General features: G+C 31.5%; 1 protein-coding gene across 3 annotated transcripts in view; it reads right to left on the bottom strand.

The window, feature by feature from the left end:
* prkcg (protein kinase C, gamma) overlaps positions 1-6,277 on the bottom strand; it is a 111,993-nt gene extending 105,716 nt beyond the window's left edge. For 2 of the 3 annotated variants that reach the window (XM_062062528.1, XM_062062529.1), the window contains exon 1: positions 4,167-4,233. The gene's annotated coding sequence lies outside the window, so the exon portion shown is untranslated. Of the gene's footprint in view, positions 1-4,166; positions 4,234-6,194 lie in introns of those variants that run through there. The other variant, XM_062062530.1, reaches the window with a different exon arrangement.
* Positions 6,278-6,491: the final 214 nt, after the last annotated feature.

Below are 6,491 nucleotides of genomic sequence, written 5' to 3'. Positions count from 1 at the left end.
ACTTCCTGCTCGTCTCACGGACCTCCGAGCTCACTTGTCCTCCTGATCTTCCGCCTCTCACTCATCACTTCTGGTAAACACTCAGCAATTAATTCCTACACATAGTCTTACACTATACACACTCTTGGATTTTTGTCACACAACATTCCTTGTTGTTTAATTAAATATATATATATATATATATATATATATATATATATATATATATATATATATATATATATATATATATAGCAATATTTCCCCCTTGTGGTTCTGTGCCGTCACAACTCCCTCCTCCAACCATAACATGGATGGATGGATATATATATATATATATATAGCAATATTTCCCCCTTGTGGTTCTGTGCCGTCACAACTCCCTCCTCCAACCTTAACATGGATGGATGGATGGACTAGGGAAGGTTGTTTGCATCGGATCAAATAAGTAAATGCTGCAAATGTTACATTCAATGCGTGATAATTGCTTTGAATCACTCATGTTGTCCACAAGATGGCGACAAAGCAGCAGCATACAGAGCGACTTTTGAAATCAATTGATATCTCCCTGCGGCTCGATTCTTTGTTACACTTGCAACGTCTCGTTGGGCCAAATCGAAGACGCCAGCGGCACTGAGTTTGGACACCCTCGATCTACATCAGGAGTCACCAACGCGGTGCCCGCGGGCACCAGGTAGCCCGTAAGGACCAGATGAGTAGCCCGCTGGCCTGTTCTAAAAATAGCTCAAATACCAGCACTTACCAGCGAGCTGCCTCTATTTTTTAAATTTTATTTATTTACTAGCAAGCTGGTCTCGACATTTTTAATTCTAAGAGACAAAACTCAAATAGAATTTGAAAATCCAAGAAAATATTTCAAAGACTTGGTCTTCACTTGTTTAAATAAATTCATACATTTTTTTTTACTTTGCTTCTTATAACTTTCAGAAAGACCATTTTAGAGAAAAAATACAACCTTAAAAATGATTTTTTATTGTAAAGAATAATAAATACATTTTAATTTAATTCTTAATTTTAGCTTCTGTTTTTTCGACGAAGAATATTTGTGAAATATTTCTTCAAACTTATGATTAGAATTCAAAAAAATTATTCTGGCAAATCTAGAAAATCTGTAGAATCAAATTTAAATCTTATTTCAAAGTCTTTTGAATTTCTTTTAAAATTTTTGTTCTGGAAAATCTAGAAGAAATAATGATTTGTCTTTGTTAGAAATATAGCTGGTCCAATTTATTTAAAACATGTCATCAAACTTCTAAAATTAATCTTAATCAGGAAAAATTACTAATGATGTTCCATAAAATCTTTTTAAAATTTTTTCAAAAAGATTCGAATTAGCTAGTTTTTCTCTTCTTTTTTTTCGGTTGAATTTTGAATTTTAAAGAGTCGAAATTGAAGATAAACTATGTTTCAAAATTTAATTATCATTTTTTTCGTGTTTTCTCCTCTTTTAAACCGTTCAATTAAGTGTAAATATCAATTATTAATAATAACAGGAGTTAAAGGTAAATTGAGCAAATTGGCTATTTCTGGCAATTTATTTAAGTGTGTATCAAACTGGTAGCCCTTTGCATTAATCAGTACCCAAGAAGTAGCTCTTGGTTTCAAAAAGGTTGGTGACCCCTGATGTACATCTACAATATAATTTGCCTGAGTGGGAATTTTTTTTTTTTTTTTTTTAATATATTAAGAATCGTTATAAATAAGAAATGTCGTTAACCTAAACATCGATTAATTTTTTTCCAGCCCCCCTTGTGTTCAGTTCTTGGAGACGTGGCAATGACAGGCTGGTAATCGCTCCGTCGAAAGACGCATTTTTTTCTCAGAAGGTGCCACACCACGACTCTCACTATGATTTGTGTATTTACGAGGGGGCGTGGCCTAATTTCAAGTTGATATCGATGTAAAAAACAAAAAAACAAATGTGCTTGGACTTCTGCAATTTGTGCATCTGAATTTTTATTTGCACACACCGTTTTTGGATTTGAACGTCGGTTTTTAAGCAGGAAAATGCATGCAACTCTTATTACATGAGGCCCCTGGTTTGGGACTGGAACGAGGGCAGGGCCAAGGGAAGGGATGCGGGACGGGAAGAGGGCAAGGACGCGGGCAGGCAGGGACAACGGTGTGGATTGGAGTGGGACGGAGAGACGAGGGGGCCGAAGGTCTAATTAATGTAAATGTAGGTTATTCCTCTCCTGATGAGGACACTGGCAGAGAATTAATTACCAATTATAATTAGCAAGATTGTTAGAGAGCAAAATAGTGTCAGCAAGTGAGATAAGTGTGTGTGTGTGTGTGTGTGTGTGTGTTGTCATCAGTAAAATAGTAGTGTGAACATGCCCTGTCTGACAATGATAAATGTCGACTCAGCGTTAATCGTGCAGAAAAGCAGCTGATAGAACCATGACTGACTTCAACGTGAGGCTGGAGGACGTCGGCTCTTCATTTGTCGTATCACGAACGCTATCGTGGCGCGTGACGCTAAGTTTTAAATACTTTTTGAAAATGTTCCAACGTACTTGGAAAGAGTATCTTGAAGTGGACTGGAGTGACGGCTAGTTTGTAGCGTGAAACATGTTCAATAGAACCTCAATTTAGCAACCTCTCTATTTGCAAACTTTTTGATTGACCAACGTTGAGATGGAGCCGAGTATGTCTCTGTGTGCGAACGTTTCATTCATCCATTTTGTAGGGGTGTTTTAAATTTATTTTCGTTTTTTTTCTTTGTCATGATTCCTAATCTATTAAAACATTTTTTTTTTTTTTTTTTAAATCGATTTTTAGATTAATCGTGATTTTTTTTTCCTTGTAGCGATTCTTAATTGATTAAATTAAAAAATAAAATACATTTTTAGATTAATTTTAATTGGTTTTTGTAACGATTCTTAATCGATTATACAATTCTTAATTGATTATAGGAAAAATTAAAAAAAATCTGTTTTTGGATTCATCCCTATTATACTCTGTAACGGTTCTAAATCGATTAAAACAAAACCCAAATTTTTTTTTTTTTTGGATAAATGGCATTTTTCTTTGTAACGATTCTTAATCGATAAAAAGCAAAAACAAACTATTTTTAGATTAATCGTGATTTTTTTTTACTTGTAACAATTCTTAGTTGATTTTTTTTTTTTTAAATACATTTTTAAATTAATTACAATTTGTTTTTGTAACCCTTCTTAACTGATTATACAATTCTTAATCGATCACACGAAAAAATAAAAAAAATCTATTTTTGGATTAATCGCTAATATACTCTTTGTAACGGTTCTAAAACGATTAAAACAAAACCCCCCCAAAAAATATTATCTTTGGATTAATGGCGTTATTTTTCTTTGTAACGATTCTGAATTGATAAAAAATAATAATAAGATTTTTAGTTTAATTGTGATTTTTTTTCCTTGTAATGATTCTTGATCAATTTTTTTTATATATACTTTTTTTTAATTAATTGCAATTTGTTTTTGTAACATTTCTTAATCGATTATACAATTCTTAATCGATCATACGAAAAAAAAAAAATATATTTTTGGATTACTCGCTATTATACTCTTTGTAACGGTTCTAAATCAATTAAAACAAAACAAAAACATTGTTTTTTGGGTTAATGGCATTATTTTTCTTTGTAACAATTCTTAATCGATAAAAAAAGAAAGAAAATATTTTGTTATGTCTTGGCGTAAATGAGGACTCAGATGCAGAGGAGTGACAATTGACCCAGACCTTTATTTAAATAATTCCTTGCTATCTCTAGGACAGAGTGATTAAAGAAAGTGGCTACAAAATCTATCTAAGATATATTCAAGCACCAATAGGGTATTAGCATAGGACATAAGGCAATAAACAGAAAATCACTCCATAAGGAGGAACAGGCAATAGCCAAAAAGTTCTAGGAGTCGAATACACAAAAAAAAAAAACAACAATCTATAATAATCTACAAAAAGGAAATTCTCTCATGCTAAAAAGTTGAGACGCTATAAACAGAAAGTATGTATAAAGTATTTGAGAAGCCTGAAAACTAAAAGTGCTCCAGAAGGAGGGGAAAAAAAAGGAAGACAAGGCACTATGAAAATTGATACAAAAAGACTTGACCCAAAAAACTTAGCAAAAGAAAATCACTCTCTCAGAGGGAACAAAGGAATCAATAAACAAAGCGAGACAATACTTATCAAACTTGGTTGATGGCTGTGAACAAGGCTGTGGACTAGGCAGGAGGTACGTAGCGAGACGATATACTCTGGCAACAAGACAGGGGAAGACGAGGACTATATGCACATGAGGGAGGGTGACACAGGTGGGCACAATCAGGCAATCAGGAGAGACATCAGACCAGTGACACAGGAGGAAGGGCAAGTGGCCTGAAACGAGAGGAGGATTAGAATTTTCAAAATAAAACAGGAAATGTGCCAGACAACCCCAAAACAGGACTTCCCTCACCACGGTGTGACAGATTTTTAGATTAATCGTGATTTTTTTTCCTTGGAACGATTCTTAAATAAATTGTTTTTTTAAAATACATTTTTAGATTAATTGCAATTTATTTTGTAACGATCCTTAATCGATCATACGAAAAAATAAAAAAATATAATTTTGGATTAATCGCTATTATACTCTTTGTAACGGTTCTAAATCGATTAAAACAAAACCCCCAAAAATGTTTTTATTGGGATTAATGGCATTATTTTTCTTTCTAACGATTCTTAATCGATAAAAAAAAAAAGATTTTTACATTAATTGTGATTTTTTTCCATGTAACGATACTTGATTTTTTCTTTTTAAATACATTTTTAAATTAAGTGCAATTTGTTTTTGTAACGTTTCTTAATCGATTATACAATTCTTAATTGATCATAGCAAAAAAAAAAAATATATATTTTTGTCAAAAATCGCTATTATACTCTTTGTAACATTCTAAATCGATTAAAACAAAACCAAAACATTTTTTATTTTTGGATAAATGGCATTATTTTTCTTTGTGACGATTCTTAACCGATACAAAAAAATAATAATTTTTTTTTAGATTAATCGTGATTTTTTTTCCTTGGAACGATCTTAATTGATTTGTGTTTTTTTTAAATACATTTTTAGATTAATTGCAATTTGTTTTTGTAACGATTCAATCATACGGAAAAATAAAAACATTTTTTTGGATTAATCGCTATTATACTCTTTGTAACGGTTCTAAATCGATTAAAACAACCCCCCCCCCCCAAAAAAAATTATTTGGATTAATGGCATTATTTTTCTTTGTAACGATTCTATATCGATAAAAATAAAATAAAAAAAGATTTTTAGATTGGGATTTTTTTCCTTGTAACGATTCTTAACCGATTAATTTTTTTTGAAATACATTTTTAAATTAATTGCAATTTGTTTTTGTAACGTTTCTTAATCGATTATACAATTCTTAATCTATCGTACGAAAAAATAAAAAAATATATTTTTGGATTAATCGCTATTATACTCTTTGTAACGGTTCTAAATCGATTAAAACAAAACAAAAATCGTTTTTTGGATTAATGGAATTATTTTTCTTTGTAACAATTCTTAATCGATTTAAAATATATATATATATTAGATTCATTGTGATTTTTTTCCTTGTAACGATTCTTGATTTTTTTAAAAATACATTTTTAGATTAATTGCAATTTGTTTTTGTAACGATTCTTAATTGATTATACAATTCCTAATCGAATATATGAATCAATAAAAACATCTATTTTTTTAATTAATTGCTATTATACTCTTTGTAACGGTTCTAAATTGATTAAAACAAAACACAAAAATAGATTTTTGGATTAATGGCATTATTTTTCTTTTGTAACGATTCTTAATCGATTAAAAAAAGCAAAACATTTTTTTAGATTAATCGTGATTTTTTTTCCTTGTAACTATTCTTAATTGATTTTATTTTATTTTATTAATACAATTTTAGATTAATTGCAATTCGTTTTGCTAACGATTCTGCCAAGACGTGGACTGTGATGAATGTTTTCCCGTGGTGCAAACGGACTATAGCAGATTTGGCTCGAAGGTAAAACATGTTTAATTATGACTATAAAAAGAACAAACAAATGGCGCGCACAAGGCGGAGACACAAACTTAACGCAGGGAACAAAGACTAACACTATAACGTAAACTATGGACATGAAACAAAACTCGCTAACTGTGACATGAAAAAAACAAACTTAACGTGGCATGGCATGAAGCATAAACTATGGAATGAATACAGGTCAGCACAGAGCATGGTACATAATATCAGGGGTAATAAGGGTCATGTCGCCAGGCCGGCTGCCTGGCAACTACAAGCTTAAATAATATGTCATGATTGACAACAGGTGCGTAAGTCAAAACAAATCAGGTGCGGGAGTCCAAATGAATCAGGTGAAAACTAATGGGTTGCCATGGTGACAAAACAATAGAGCGTAAACAGAAACTAAAGGAGTCCAAAAACCAAACAGAATATAGCCAAACAAAACATGATCAAAAG

Source organism: Entelurus aequoreus, linkage group LG11 (genome assembly GCF_033978785.1).
Source record: "Entelurus aequoreus isolate RoL-2023_Sb linkage group LG11, RoL_Eaeq_v1.1, whole genome shotgun sequence".
Classification (NCBI taxonomy): domain Eukaryota; kingdom Metazoa; phylum Chordata; class Actinopteri; order Syngnathiformes; family Syngnathidae; genus Entelurus; species Entelurus aequoreus.
The sequence above is the reverse complement of the archived record's forward strand: the minus strand, read 5'-3'. Positions and strand labels throughout refer to the sequence as shown.